The sequence below is a fragment of the Arvicanthis niloticus genome, chromosome 13 (assembly GCF_011762505.2).
Source record: "Arvicanthis niloticus isolate mArvNil1 chromosome 13, mArvNil1.pat.X, whole genome shotgun sequence".
Lineage (NCBI taxonomy): Eukaryota > Metazoa > Chordata > Mammalia > Rodentia > Muridae > Arvicanthis > Arvicanthis niloticus.
This window is the reverse complement of record NC_047670.1, coordinates 24915181-24932788: the sequence shown is the minus strand read 5'-3', so window position 1 is coordinate 24932788 and position 17608 is coordinate 24915181.

The window sequence follows — 17608 nt, the reverse complement described above, 5'->3', positions numbered from 1 at the left end:
TTTTAGAGATACTAGTACTAATATAAGGTTCATATTTACATAATGAATCTTAACATTTCATAAAAATTCACATAGTGATTTTCAGACAATTTTTACAAAGAAATTTTAGAATTGGACTGAAGAAACCAAGATGGTAGTAAGAGTATTTTTATCTTGTAAAAATTTCCAAGAAATTTAAGACAAAATGCATGGTAGCAAGAAGAAAAAAGCATACATAAAAATAAAAAAAAATAATGTATTGGAACTTTTAAAGTACGTATTCCAATGTATGGTGAGTTGAATAATTGAATATGAAATCAATTTAGTTGATACATTCAATATATATATTTTATACATACACAAATATCATAACATCATATCAAACCCTATATTGTAAGACTCTGTCAAGCCTTAGTTTACTGAGGACCCCCTGAATGAACCATGTGTGTGTATCCGGGAATTGATGTAAAAATCAAGAAGAATTTATTGGGTTGTTCTACACCAAAGGTGAACTGGTGACCCCACACAGCTTGCTCAGTGAGCTTTTTATACAGTTTTCAGGGCAGCAGCCATTAGACATAATGTGATTGGCAGAACAGTGTGACTTTTTAAACTAATTGGTTTTAGGGAATGAGGTGGCAAGGACTTCCCTTGTCTGTAGGTGGCCAAATGTCCTTTCTGTGGAATGTGTTCCCACCTGCATGTTGGTGTTCCCCCCACCCCATGGTCTGTGGTCTTAGGAATGTTAATTAGCCTCTCCCTTCCAGAAGGGCAAGTGTTCCATGTTCTTTCTAAAGTTCCTGAGTTGACCTCTTCAATATAATATTTGAATTTACTTTTTAAAATTTATTCTTATCTCATATATTATATTATAACTGTAATTTCTCCTCCCTCATCCACATACAGTTGCTCCCCTTTTTCTCTTCTTCCCCTTAATCCATTCCTTCTTTGTTTTCCTGTAGAAAAAGGCAGACTTCCTAAGATAATAACCAAATATGACATATGAAGTTGCAATAAGACTAGGCTCCTCCTCTAATATTAAGGCTAAAAGAGGCAACATAATTGGAGGTAAAAGGTCCTAAAAATATCCAAAAAAGTCAGAGGTAGCCCTCACTTCCTCAATAACAGCAAGCTATACAATCATAACACATATTTAGACTGCCTACGTTAGGCCCATGCAGGTGCCTTTGTGGCTGCTTCAGTCTCTGTGAGGCCCTATGAGCCCACGTTACTTAATACCACGTTATGTATTGTCTTATGGTATCTATGATCCTTCTTGTTCCTATAACTATTTCTGCTGCTTTCTTCTTTCTGCATGATTACCGGAACTCAACCTAATGTTTGGCTGAGGGTCTCTGCATTTGTTTTTTTAAGTTGCTCGACAAAGACTTTCTGATGATGATTATTCTGGGTTCCTCTTTTGTATTATAGAAGAATAACATTAGAAATTATTTCAAGAACTTTTTATTTTGTAGCATGACTGTTTTGTTATATCTTAGATCTGTGTACTATTCAGCCCCTTGTCCCTGGCCTCAGATGTGGGCTTTCTCTCTCTGAATATGTATGAAGCTGAATCAGTCATTGTTTGGGCTCTCCCACAATTTCTATACCAGATTTATTTCAGCACACCTGGACAAAGCAGGGAAAAGCAGGACAAAGTGTAGGTCATGGTTTTGTGGCATATGTCCCAAGTCTTCCAAAGAAAGTCTTGCTTGGTTATAGAAGATGGCTTATTTAGGCCCTTTATTCTATATTACCAAGAGTCTTATCTAGGGTCACCCTTGTACATTCTTGGGAGTTTCCATCACACTAGGTTTCTTCCTTGCTTTTAAAGTGATCCCTAGTTCTACTTTTATCTCCTTGTAAGCATACTTTTCATTTTCTTTCATCTGATCACCCCTGTTTATATCCCCATACACAGCTAATCCCCTGGAATTTACTTTATTTCTTCTGTTCAGAGAGATTCATATGTATTTCCTTGAGTCCTACATGTTATTTAGTTTCTCTGGGTCTATGGATTATAACATGATTATCCTTTAAATTTACTATACATGTGTAAGTGAGTATATAGCATGGTTTTCTTTAAGGTTTGTGTTACCTTTCTCAGGATTGTTGGGGGCCGACTTTTAGCAGAAAGCAGCTATCAGCTTTGCAGCCATCTTGAGCCATATACCCTGACATGAGACTTGGATTACAATAGCCTACAACAGCTGAGCACACTCTGATAATCTTGGTTTAGATACCTTGGGTGTGTGAGATTAAAGTTGTGTGAGATTAAAGGTGTGTGATTTAGAAGTGTAGAGATCAGATTTAGAGACAAGACCTAAGGGCATGATTAAAGGTGTGACCAAAAGGCATGGCTTAGAAGTGAGACATATAAAAGGCAGAGGCAGATGGTAGAGAATCAGACTCTTTAGCTATACTCTTTAGGGAGACACTTCAGAGAGTACAACTTGGAACTAGGAATTAGGTTAGACAGTACAACTTGGAGTTAGTTATTAGGCATTAGGTAGCAGACACTTGGAAGAAGTAACTTGGAGAAAGAACTTGGAGGCACTAGGGACTAGGAACTAGGGACTAGGAACTCAAGACTTGGGACTTGGACTAGGAAGAGAGACTGAAGAATAAACAGGGTTGAAACACACTCTGTCTGGTTTCCATTCTTCATGTCCATCTTCACTCTCTCTAGCTGAACCCCAACCCGCGGACCAGAGCGTCAGCTTGGGCCGGGATACAGTGGTCGCCAAGTGCAGAGTGGAGAGGGCCTCAACATTTTAGGCCGCCCAGAGTGGGGCACCTCGGGCCTCAACATTTTTGGTGCCTGAACAGGGACTAGTGCAGGTCTCAACACAGGATGATCTTTTTTCTGTCCCATTCACATGACTGAAAATTTTATGATAGTATTTTTAATAGCTCAGTAATATTTTAATTTGTGATGTCTCACATCTTATTTATTTATTCTTTATTTAAGGGGTATCTAGGTTGTTTACAGTTTCCTGTTATTATGAATAAATATTCTATGAAAATTGTTGAGCAAGTGTACTTGTGGTAGGATACATTTTCCTTTGGTTATATGCTGAGGGGTGGCTTAAGTGGATCTTAAGGCATAACTTTTATTTGCCTTAGGTAACTGTTATTACAGAGGCTTATTGCTGAATAAATTGACCCTTTCTGGCTCTTTCTGAACTTTGGCTGACTGGTTCAACTCAGCTATTTGGGCTCAAACTCCTCTCCAAGCTGACTGATTCAAATTGGCTTCTCTTGGCTTCCTATTAAATTTCTCTGTTTGGAAAAACAACCTCTGAACTCCAAACTGAACTGAATTCAACTGTACTCAAGTTAATTGCACCAATCTGACTGATCTCTCTCTCTCTCTCTCTCTCTCTCTCTCTCTCTCTCTCTCTTTCTCTCACTTCTTTCTCTCTCACTGCTTTTAAGTAGCCTATGTTTTCTGCTTATGGATCTGTATGAAAAACATAGTAAAATGGTCATCTTACCCAAAACAATCTAAAGCTTCAATATAGTTCCCATCAAAATTCCAACAGACTTATTACAGACCTTTGGAAGAAAACAAACCAGGACAGCCAAAACAATTCTGACCAATAACATTCTAAAGGTATTACCATGCCTGATTTCTAGGTGAACTACAGAACTATAGTAATAAAATCAACACTGTATGGTATAAAACAGACAGGTTGATAAATAGAATTGAATTAAAGGCCTAGATATATACCTACATCTATGGAAAACTGAACTTTGATAAAGAATCCAAATTAAACAATGGAAAAGAGAAAGTACCCTCTATAAATGATGCTTGTCTAACTGGATGTCTGCATGTAGAAGAATGCAAAAAGATTTACATCTATCACCCTGTACAAAATACAAGTGTGTACAAAGAAATTTTGATCCACCAATATGGCTATTCTGACAAGGAATCATATCCAAAAACTATGATGAGAAACCACACAACTTAATTCCTCTGGTTGAAATACAGACAACCATAAGTACATACCTTTGATACCTCTGGATGGAATACAGACTCACAGGTAGTACACATTTTAATTACAAACAATGTCTTCTAAATGAGGGACAAACAAAATGATGAATAAGAAAAAGATTTGACAGAATGAATCAGAGATAGGATACAATCTATTCTAATAAGAACAGTCAGGAAATAGAGGCTACTCAGGAGCAACACAGGAAGCACATGAAGACAGAACTAATTAGAGCATAAAAATCATTTGGAATGTGTTGTTAGTGTTAATTTGAGGCCAGGCAGAGTAATTCACTCATAAACCTAGAGACAATAGTTGAATCAATTAATTTGGACATGAGTTTGAGCCAGAACAACTGAGTTGAACCAGCCAAACAGAGTTCAGAAAAAGCTAAATGGAGGGAATTTATTCACCAATAAGTCTCTCCCATGACATTTATATCTGGCAAATAAAAGATACTGTTACACAGTTTCATTACTTCCTGCCATCTATTCCTCTTGGGTGTGTTTGAACTTGTTTGTTTGTTTGTTTGTTTGTTTGTTTTAGAGTTTTCAGGTTTGGTGTTAGGTTGTTAATTTGAGATCTCTCTAGTTTCTTCGTGAAGGTGCTTAGTGTTATAATCTTTTCTCTTAGAACTGCTTTCCTTATGCCTGCAAGTTTGGATATGTTGTGCATTCATCTATATTAAATTCTATGCAATTTTTAATTTCTTTCTTTACTTCCTTGACCCAGTTATGATTGAACTAAACAAGTTGTTCAGTTTTCATGATTTTATAGTCTTTCTATAGTTTCTGTTATTATTAAAAGCCAGTTTAAATACATGTTGGTATTATTAGATACAGAGTATTATTTTAACTTTCTTGTATCAATTGATACTTGCTCTGTGACTGAGTATATGGGCAATTTTGATAAAATTTCCATGAGATGCTGAGAAAAATGTATATTCTTATATGTTTTGTGAAATGTTGTATAGGTATCTGGTAGGTCCATTTGATTCACAATGTCTATTAGTTCCATTTTGTATCTGCTTAATTTTTGTGAAGATATCTTGTCTATCATTGAGAGTTTGGGATTGCATCTCTAAAAAAGATTTTTAATTTAACAACTTTTATGAGCATTGAGAAATTACATTTTTTAATATTTATTATATTCACACTATCCCCAACTTCTCCCAAATCTAATTTTTCTACCACTTCAATAATGTGCTATGCTGGATGTGTAACCATTTCTTGTCTTATGGTTGCCTGTTCAGTGGCTACACTTCTAGAGAAGGGTGGCACTGCTTTTTTTTTTTTTTTTCACCTAGCTTTTGCCCACAGCTTCAAAGCCAGGGGTAAGACATTATAGTCATGTCTTCTCTCCAAGCTAGGGTTTCTTCTCCACTCTTGGGCTTTAGTGGTTCTCAGACCATCACAACTGTTTTAACTTCATATGGGCAGCTACTCTCTTACTTCCAGAAAATTTGATTCCTTGTAATCACTCACAACCTTTGTCTTTGAAGTTTTTTCCATTTCCCATTATATATGAGTCTTAGCTTTAGTAACAGGGGCTTCATAATATAATACTTAGGTCTAAAAAGTTTTTTTAATAATAATAATTTGACTTAATTTTAGAATATATGTTTATATAATATTTCTGTGACATTTCCAAATGGCTCTCAATAATTTAGCTTCAATTGTTTTATATTACTTCATATTATAGGATAGGAACAAAGAATTATGTTTAAACCAGCCAAGGTTTTGTTAAAAATATTTTCACAAGCATTGTGCTTTTCAGTAAGATTGGTATGTAATTTTTATTTTAATCCTCCTAGCTTACATAGGTTACATTTAATCCATAAAATAAAAGGTGATTTTACAAACATAACAAGAAATTACATTGAATAATTAAAAAGATTCATCATTAACATCAGCAATTATAATTTTAAAATGTTGTTCATTACAAAGGATATTCTGAGCTGCAGAAATAGCATTGTATGCATGAACAAGGGAATTTTTAAAAACACGATTTCCACTGCTGAGGGATATTTTATAGAATAGCATTCACCAAGAATTTTGACTGATCTAATTAAAGCTATAATAGTCCAGTCACACTTCTCAACTAGTGCCTCTTATTAGCCTTTCATGTAGTTTCCTTTGCTGTACAGAATGCCATGGTCAGATCTGGGTTAAGAAAAATTGGATTCATTATGACAGTGATGACAAATTATCTTCTGCAAGAATTGTTCAACATAATGGGTCAAAAGAGAGGATGCTATGCAAAAAAAATGAAGTGGCATGACAAAGAATAGAAAATGAAATTGCATATGTAAAAATTGAAGGACCAGAACAATTTTTAAAAACCGAATAAGTAGGTAATGTAAAACTGTAGGCATAATTAGCTTTTCATGTCATTAGAGGTTATTACACTCTCATTTCTTTTATGATCGTATATGGCATACCCAGTGTTTAAGAGCTCTCAACACACTCAGCAAAAGCAATATATGCAGAATTACAGAAAACTCTTAACTTTGAAATAATGACTCATCATGAATTATGAATCACTAATTTTCTTTGGCAAAAGTTAATAGTAGTTAGTGTAGGTTTAAAGTTGAATGTGATCCAGTTTTTATCTGTTCAAAGTTGAATTTCATTAAGTATTACATAACTATTTTTCTATCTCCCCACTATATATTTTTCCAATATCAAAAAACTGGAAAAGGGTTTAATAGCTTTTGACATGTCTGTGATTTTATTGAATTCAGCTTATGGTTAGATCATCCTGAGCATACTTAATATGAGTTTCAACTGGTATTTGGGTTCAAGGCAAAGTAATATTACTTTGTTAGAAGTGGTACTGTGTTGAAATGATTGCTTTAATACATTCTGTAATCCTGTTAAGGTTGACTTCTGAAATGTTTCCTCTTATATGTTTTTACTGTTGATTTTACTGGCAAAATGACTATGAATATTCTTAAATTTTTATGAAGAGATTAAAATTTTGTTTGACTTTTTTAGAAAGTATCATGATGATGTAGACTGTAAGTAAAAAATTACAGGTTCTAAAAACTTAAACATTTAAGATGACAGAATAAAATATACTGTAATATAATGATAGCAAAAGTTAGTGAAATTTAAAAAAAATTATTTTATTGCTAAAAGGCACCTGTTTTCATCAAATAATATAAAGTAAATATTATTACATAGTATACTATATAATATACTAATAATACCCATTACATGATATGGATGATAACACATTTAACATAAAAATGAGGAATTCATACATCTTCACAGAGAAGACCTTTTGGTAAATCACCAATGTGTACATTCTTGTTAAAAGATTTTTTTTCTTCATACCATATTGACCTGGGGTTATATCCTTATTAGTCTCTCCATCATTCTTGATGGACTGTTGGCTGGCTTAATTTTGTACCTCTGTAATAAAGACAGCCATAGCTGCTGTGAATACATGCATGCTATTGCATCCAGTTAAGGAGGACAGACTTTCACATCACTCCTTTCCATGGTCTTAGCTGTGATATTCTTTCCACTTCTGTTTCCACAATATTCCCTGAACCATGGGTGACAGTTTCTTAGTAACAGTGTCTTATGTTTGATTGCACCCCACACAGTCATTAATTCTCAGATATTTGAAAAACTTTAAATCTCTGCATTAACCTCTGTTCAATTCTAAAGGAGCTTCTTTGACCACAGTTGAGAGAAGCAAAGACATAAAGATAAAATTTAGATGACAAGATGATAACATAAATATGAAAACATAGGTTTATTTTGTTTATTTGTTTTTGATTTTTTATTTTCGGCCTTTTTTGTTTATTTGTTTTGGATATTTATTTATTTACATTTCAAATGTTATCTCCTTTCCCCCTTTCCCAGTTTCAAGTTTCCTCTCTAAAAACCCTCTATCCCACCCCAAACCCCATATCTCCTGCTTCTATGAGGGTGCTCTAATACCCACCCTCCCACTCCTCCCTCACTGCCCTGGCATTCCCATACACCTGAGGCTTCCAGCCTTCACAGGACAAAGGGCCACTCCTCCCATTAATTCCAGATAAGGCCATCCTCTGCTATATATGCAGTTGAAGCCATGGGTTTGTCTATGTGTACTCTTTGGTTGGTTATTGTTTTGTTATGTAAAAGTTTGTCTTTTGTTTGTTTTCCCAAGATTAAAATTTTACAACAGGAGGAAAGCTGCTTAAGTCCCAGGATGTTTCTTGGAAAGTGAAACAAGAGGAGGTTCTAAGTATAGTTAAAATATTCTGTCTTATAGCTAATTTCTTTAAAGGAATGACTCAAAATAGCTTCAGAAAATTCCCAAAAGTGACTACATTCAATAGCTCATCCCCTCTCTCTGATCATATATATTTAAGAATCTAAAAAGTGGCTCAGAGCAGCTTTGGGACCTAGAAGAAATAAAGAGGAGTTGAGCTAACTGTAAGAGGCACAGACTCTGTGATTTGTCACTAATTCTAAGGTGAACTTTTGATGATTCACTCGTATTTGAGTTATTCCTATTCCTTTAACTAATATCTCACCCACATTCTTTAAATCCACAACTCCAAGAAGACTGACCAAGTTTGACTTTGGTAATATCTGTATTTGATATGTTGTTTCTTCCATATTTGGGATGAATAGATGTCTCCCATGGATACTTACACATAACCCCTTCCCCAGTTTACAATAAAGAGCACAATTTTCCTCATGTGGAACATGTCTATATTCCAGAGTTCATGGATACCACACAACAGTCATATGGCTATTACAATAATGGAAGTGGCTGACTTGGCCAGTTGATATTAAGACACAAAGTGTGTACTGTCCTGCAACTAAATTTTAAAATATTGCCAGAAATAATGATTTTTTTCCTATTATAGGATTGTCTCAGACATGTCAACCACCAAAGTAATGATATAGAGACCTTTTATTAATTATGAAAACTTGGCCTTATCTTAGGCTTGTTCCCAATTATCTTTTATTCTTAAATTGGATCATTTATACTAATCTGCATTCTGTCATGTGAGTCATTACCTCCTGAATACCATCTCTTGCTTCTTCCTCTACATCTGGCTGGCAAATCTGTCCCTTCCATGTCAGACTGGTGATCTTCCCACGTCAGGATCTTTCTCAGAGTTCCAAACTCTACCCAGAAGTCCTGCTTGTCCTCTCTTGCTTTCCTCTAGGCTGTTTAACCTTTTATTATGCCAATCAGAAGGTGATGGAAATGATATTTCCAAAGCACTGAAATAGGTGATGCTTCATAGAAAGACAACCTTCACACAGTGCACAAGAGAGTATCCCAAGCAAGAACAACAACAAAACCTCATATCCATTTGTGCTCTTCTTTGCATATTGTGCCTATAAGTCATAGGGAGACATCACTTGTCTTGCACAGAGCTTTTCACATAATAAGCTATGCTATTGGGTAGCAGTACTTTCACATATGTATGGGACATATGGTTAAGCTACTTTTCTATAATTACGTTTTTTTTTTTTTAAATTGGAGTATAAGGCTTTTACACATATTCAGTTTTGATTAACTGCATTTACTCTTTTTTGATTCCATGACTCCAGTCCCATATCTGTATAAAGATTTGCCCTTATAATCACTAGCTCTAATATTTTTCATGTTTTAGTATCTTTTTGATACAGTAAGGTAGCTTGTTTTCATATTTTCAAAAAATAGGTTATATTAGAGGTCTTAAAAAATAAAATGTATTACCTGATTTATATTCTCTTTCTAATACTCACATGCTCTGTTCATGAGATTTTGATGATCTAAAATCGTCAGTAATGTGCTTCAAAGCAGAAAATGCATTTTATAATAAATGCCACAGATTATATAAAATTTAGTAGTAAATATTGATTACTTTATTGCTTTTTATTTTTCTTAATATAATCTAGACACCTGAACATAATGAAACAATGCTGTGATATTAAAATGGCTTAGTAGGAGAAATAGTTTGTCTATCAATCTGGTGAGCTGTTGAGCATCCATCTATCTAATATTCCCAATATTAATCAGAAACAGAGACAGGAAAACTGCCTACAGTTCCCAGAATAACTAGACTAGAGTATACATAACAACAACAGCAACAAGAGGGCCCAACATCAATAGGGTCAAAGGAGAGAACCACATTCCCTAAATTGTTTTCTGAACTCCATATGCACAATATGGCACCCATTCATCCATACCTATGTTTATATCATACTTACACACAATCATTAAATGTAAAAACCTAGCTCTGTAGCATAAAACCTGGGGTAGGCTCCTTTTGCTCTCTGACCCCATTCCTATTTGATCAAAATGATCTCTTCAACCTCCTTTTCCCCACCTCATACTCTCAACAAAGCCTCTAGCAGACTTTCACTGGGAAACACCTAGCTGGGCAAGACAGAGAAGCAGATAATTCAACTGAAGATCTTCATTATTTCTTACTTTTCCAGGTCAAGTCCCTAAATTTTATCCCTAGTGCTGCTCAGATCTTCTGTGGATTCCAGACACCATAGCTCATAGCCTGCTTCTCAGACCCCTTGCTTTATGTCAGGCCCAAATCCAATAGGCACCCTATGCTAACCCACAGGGCATACCAACCAGAAAACAGGTAACCTTCCTGAAGATATTCACTTCTCCCTCTGTTTCCTCATTTTCAGTCCCCCACACTCATCTCCACCTCTATAATAGAATATCACCAGAAGAATTTCCTGTCTCCAATCCTCTTCCTCTCTACCCTTTCTGTTTTTTCCCATCTCCCATGTATCCCACAGATCTCCCCCTTCTAAATTCTCTCCACCAACTAGTTGTTTTATAGCAGCTCCCCAATTTAAGCTGGCACCCAAGGGCCACTCCTCTGTGGGAAACAAGTATGCCCACACACCTAATACTAATATTGCTACTATAGGTCTAGATCCTAAAGTCTCACCACAGCTCTGTAACAGAAAACTGTCCTTCTTCCTTCCCTTTCAGGCTCCATCCCCAATGGATCACAATGACATTCTCCTTTAACTCTCCTTTCCTCCAAAAACCCACTGTATTCCCATTCTTTAACATCAGAATGTGCCTGCTAAATTTGATTGCACCACCTCAGCAGGCTAGAAAAACAGTTACCACACAGGTTTTATACTTTACAAATATCTAAAAATAAATAAATAAATTAATTAAATAAAACCAGAATCCAAAGAACAAAACACATATTTTATATAGACAAATTCAGAAACTAGCACCTAGACCTATGATCATCCCAAACACAAATGCCTCTTGATAAGCTATTTCTCCACCATTGAAATGAGTCAATTTAAGCGAGATTAGATTATACTAAAGTTAGGTTGATTTGGAAACTGCTCTGGAGCAGAGGAGTTCACTGACCCCAAACAAGGGCACCAGGGAAGTCATCTAGGGCGGTGGGGGGGGAGAGAAAGAGTGTGTACTCAGAAATAAGAGGAGAAGAAAAAGGGCAAAAGGAAGAGTGAGGGAAGGAGTGAGGAAGAGAGAGACAGAGACCAAGAGACAGAAAGATCCTGACAGGGGTTGGAGAAAACAAGAGAACAAACAAATGCAAATTTCTGACTTACATGGAGAGGATCCTCTAGGGGGAATGGCAGCCCAGGTCCTGGGGTGGAAAGTTTAAGGTTGGGTACACAGTATGCCAGGTAGGGGCAGAAGTATGTTGGGAGAACCTGGAGGCCAGGTCTATTTTGATAGGTGAAATATACATCTCAGTCACTTGTCCATGGTCTGAAGTCAAACACCTCTGACTTCAGCCAGGGCAATGTATTTTCACTCAAGCCCAGCTATCCTACCAGACCAGGCCCAGAATGGTCTAACATATCTGAAACACCAGAAAGAAACTTTAAATCCAAGTGTTTGAAGATGAGAGAGGTCCTGCCAGAGTAAATAAGACATCCCTTTAAAAAAATCTAGTAAATACAAACAGAGAAGAAAAAAAAAGATACAAACAGTGAAAATGAAAAAATAAAAGTGTTTATGACCTGAAAATAGAAATAAAATAAAAAACATAAAAGTATTTTGGAAATGAAAATTTAGGAATTAGAACAAGAATCAACCCTCATTATAGAAACACAAGAGATGAAAGAAAGAATCTCAGGCATTGAATATTGATAAAAGCAATGGATATATCAGTCAAAGAAAATGTTAAATCTAAAAAGCTCCTGACACAAAACTCTTCACAATGGCACTCTTCACTGTTCACAAATAATATAAAAACAAAAAGAAAAAAGGAAATTAAAAAAAATACAAGATAGCTAAAACAACCCTGAACAAGGAAAGATCTACTGAACATATCACTGTTGCTTTTTTTTCATTTTTATTAGTTATTTTATTTATTGACATTTCAAATGTTATTCCCCCTCCCCAGTTTCTCCTCCACAACCTCCTATCCCTTTCTTCCTCCTCCTGCCTCTATGAGAGTGCTTCCCACCTGCCCACCCACTCCTATTTTACCACACTAGCATTCCCCTACTATTGTTCATCAAGCCCCCAGAGGACCAAGGGGCTCCCCTCCCAGTGATGCCCAATAAGACAATCTTATGCTACATATTTATCTGGAGCCATTTTACTATAGAGTGACAGCATTTTAGAAGCTTTACATCATTCATTTAATAATGTTGCTTTGTGACAGATTTCCTGGTGACAAACCACATACATGTACTTACACCTGAAAGAAAGTTTATATCACACTAATGTAATAAAAAAACCAATGACCAACTTTTTGATCCAATGAGTTTTTATGGGTCTCACAGACAGCATATATATGTGATATTACCTACTAAGAATAAGGATGTGTCAAAAGCAGTTGAACTACCAATATGGCCATAGGAGGTTTTAAGTACAGCTAAAATATTATGTCCTACAGGTAATTTCTTTAAATGAAAGAAATGACTCAAAATAGCTTCAGGAAGTTCCTGAAGTGACTACATTCACTAACCCCTCCTCCCTTGTCATGGGGATAACTCCAAAGCTGCAATCCAGGAACTCTCAGCACATGGCAACTGTGGCAGTTCATGCATTGTCTTTTCTATAGAGAGATTAGTTAAAATATCCTTTCCCAGCTACATTTTATGCTTTGTACTTCTGGGCAGGAGCATGAAAATATTTCTGTTTCTTCAGACATGTTTACTTTCTAAGTCTCAAGTACTTCTAGCTCCCTTCTGAAGGAAATATTCTAACTCAGAGAAAGCTGGCATAAAACAAACATAAAAAACATCGAAGTCTTTTAAATTAAGTTGGTAACTATCAAATATGTATTAGTCTGCCTTTCATATATTACATATTATTAGATAGTTTTATCCAAATACAGTAAAAAGTAACCTAAACAAATATAAGGAGTGGTTAAAAATAATTAACAATTTCTTAAAATTATTATTCTAGCCAAGATATTACAGAACTTGATTAGTATTTTTTACTAAGGAAATGAATAAAAAGGTTATTGCTAATAAAAATAAGATTTTCAAATTCTTCTTTTCTAAATCTAAAATATATGAATTTAATTTTTCTTTATCCAAACAAGTAAAGTTAGAAACAGTTTTCTACACGTAAAAGTTTGTGGATAATTTTTTTTAAATGTAGAGTATCCATTGAAACCTGATAAGTTTCTTATTCATCTCTATGATTGATCAGTATGAAATGAAAAAAAAATGCTGTGAATCTCTCAGTTTTCTATAGTATAGTGTATCTATTTTGTACTATAAACATTCCTAAGCCATCATAAGTGTTTCATAATTTTACAAAAGAATACAGGATGACAAAAATTAAGAATATGCTAGTATCTCAGCAGATTATAACACACAGCAAAATTCATTTCAATTCAAATGCACAGATAAATAAGTTACAAATACCATAGAAACTATTTGTACATAATCTAGATTGTAAAATTATAAGCACATTAAGTTCAAATTAAATAGTCAAATATCACATAATTTAAAGTACTGTATCAATAGTTTAATAGTTTATTCATCTCAAAGCCCTAACTTGAGAATAGTCTATATACTGTTTCTATAATTAAGCTGTACTTACATAACAAAATAATTGAAAGTAAATTTTCTTTTTTTAATAATCATTTTATTCATTTATATTTCAAATGATATCCCCCTTTCTGGTTACCTCTCCACCAAATCCTCTGTACTTCTTTTCTGTCCCTTCCAATACCTGTTCCTGCTCCCCCTTTCCGCCTATCCCTCCTCTCTTCCTCCCAGGTCCCTACCTCCCTCTACCTCCTGTCTAAGTAGATCAAGGACCTTCATATAAAACCAGATATATTGAATCTAATAGAAAAAAAACTATAGCAAAGAACATTGAACACATCGGCACAGTGGAAATTTTCCTGAAATAAATACCAATGGATGATGTTCTAAGATCAACAACTGACAAATGGGACCTCATAAAATTGAAAAGCTTCAGTAATGCAAAGGACACTGTCAAAAGGCCAAAACAGCAACCCACAGATTGTGAAAAGTTCTTTACCAACCCTACATCTGATAGAGGGCTAACATCCAATATATATATATATATATATATATATATATATATATATATATATATATATATATATATATATAGAGAGAGAGAGAGAGAGAGAGAGAGAGAGAGAGAAAGAACCCAAGAAGATCGACTCCAGAGAACCAAATAACCCTATTAAAAATGGGGTACAGAGCTAAATAAAAAAATTCTCAACTGAGAAATCTTGAGTTGCTGAGAAACCCTTAAAGAAATGTTCCACATTTTTAGTTGTCAGGGAAATTCAAACCAAACAACCCTGAGATTCCACCTCACACCAATCAAAATGTCTAAGAACAAAACCTCAAGTGACAACAGATGCTGGTGAGGATGTGGAGAATGAGAAACACTCCTCCATTGTAGGTGGGATTGCAAGCTGGTATAACGACTCTGGAAATTAGTCTGCTGGTTCCTCAGAAAATTGGACATAGCACTACCTGAAGATCCAGCTATTCCACTACTGGACATATACTCAAAAGATGCTCCAACTTATAACAAGGACACATGCTCCACTATCTTTAGAGCAATCTAATTTATAATAGCCAGAAACTGGAAACAACCCAGATGTCCCTCAACAGAAGAATGAATTCAGAAATTGTGGTACATTTACACAATTGACTGTGTTCCTTTAAAAGTAAGAACAGGGATAAAAAGGGAGCAGAGATTGAAGGAAAGGCCAACCTAGGAACAGCCCTACCTGTGAATACATCATGTCTGCAGACACCAAACCCAATGCCGTTGCAGAGGTGCTCACAGATAGGAACCAAGTGTTTCAGTTCCTGGAGAGGTCTGGCCAGCAACTGACCAATGAAGATGAAGATGCTTGGAGCCAACCGTCAGTCAGACTGAACTCAGGGAACCTGGTGGGGGAGCTAGAAGAAGGACTGAAGGAGAAGAGAGGAATTGCAACCCATTGGAAGAACAACATAAGCTGGCCTGACCATCCAGTTCTCCCAGTGACTAGAACGCTAACCAAGAAATGTACCTAGAGGGATCCACGGCTCCAGATACAGATGTAGCACAGGATGGCCTTGCCCAACAATAACAAGACTGAAGGCCTTGGAACTGAGACATTTGGTGCTCCAGAGTATGGGGGGCATGCTGGAGCAATGGGGCAGGAGAGTTTGGGTGGGTGTGGTAGCACTCTCATACAGACAAAAGGGAGGGGAGAGGAGATGTGGGATGGGGGTTAGCAGATGTATAACTGTGAAGTAAGATATCATGGAATTGGGGGATGGTGGAGGGGGTGACTGAGAAGTGGAATATCATTTGAGATGTAAATGAATGAAATGATTAATGATAATACTAATAATAAATAATATACAACAAAAACCAATTACTTCATTAAATTTGCAGGCAAATATATGGAACTAGAAAATATGGTCCTAAGTAAGGTAACTTAGACATAAAAGAACACACATCATATGTACTGATAAGTGAATTTCAGCCCAAAAGCTCAAATACCCACCATACATTCCACACAACATATACAGCTTAAGAAGAAGGAAGAACAAAGTGGAGATGCTTCAATCCTACATAGAACAAAGAACAAAATGCAAAGTTCTTTATTAGAATATTTTAAAAATAGTATTGAATTTCAAATTAGGTTTTAGGTTGATATAATAATCCTTTGCTTGAATATTACCTCTTCAAGTACTTGATAAAATAACTATAAGAAATGTTATATTTTATTTTCTCTGTGAGGTTTTTTTGAACAATTATGGATCAAATTTAATAACTTTGTTATAAGAATTAAAATAATGTATACTAATTGTTATGATAGTCCCTTTTACAAAATGTATTAGTTAACAAGATCATTGTTCCAATTAGTGTTTTATAGAACATCACCATCTAAAAATTTAAAGATATACTCTGACCTGTATTAAATAAACATACTTTTTCCCAGGCAAGAAAAGAAAACCAAAATAATTGGATAGAAGGTGTTTATATACTTATGTATTGTATTTATTTTATTATAATGAATTGTAGATTGCAATGTTGTAGTTTTAAGAGAATGTTTATCTTCTCTCTGAAAACATTGCATGGTGTAACAGAAGCAAAGGAACAAATAAATGGAACTGTAAATTTACATCTGTCTTAGTATTTCCATAGTTTCTCAAAATAAAGAGAAGTTATAGCTCTACAATCAGAAGTTTAAAAGACATTGAATGAAAGATTTCTAAATAGGAAAAGTCATTTCTTGCTGCTAGAAGAAAAATGTAAATGATATTTAGAATCATGAATACAATGAGAAAAATTCAAAGATACTATGATATATGAAATCTGAACATGCAATTTTACAAAAAAGAAAAATATGGGGGAACCCAAGTCAAAACTAACTTTGGAAAATGTAATAAGATAAATAATAAAAATATTAAAAATACTTTTAATCTAAAACATATTTTTATAATCTAAGTCAAAACATCATTTCTATAAAATAAAGAAATCATAATCAGTATAGAAAAACTTCATATATAAAGAATGTATATTTTCAACTTGGCTTAAACGTTTGTATTAAATATGCTCCTATTCTATATCAAGATGTAGAAAAAAATCAATAATCATATATATATATATATATATATATACACATATTTTCAAGCTTGTTATGTACATTGTGTTTGAGTTTTAAAAGATGTGAGAAAGCATCACAAGTTAACTACAGTATTTTAGAAAGGTTTGTAGTAGAGCATGTAAAAAACTGTTTATTCTCACCACACAAGAGAAGCATATTCCAGGAAAAGTATGCTGAAAATCATTTATTCACAGAGTCCTCTGAGTCAGATTCCATGGTGTAAGCTTTGTGTGATCAATTTCTACAGCTGTTCCCTTCTATTAAGATTTATATTAGAACATGTATCCAAAAGTATGGTGTCTTTTCCTTTTTTTCGTTAAATTTATTTATGTATTTACATCCTAAATGCTGGCGCCCCTCACAGTCCATCCTCATATGGTTTCTTCTCCATCCCCCTTTCCCTTTATTTCTGAGATGATGCCCAACTTTGTATCCCCTAACCCAGGTGTATCAGTCTGCAAGATTAGGTGTTTTCTCTCCAACTGAGGCCAGAAAAAGCAGCTCTCTACAGAATAATTCCCAAGGCCTCATAACAGCCATTAGGTGCTCT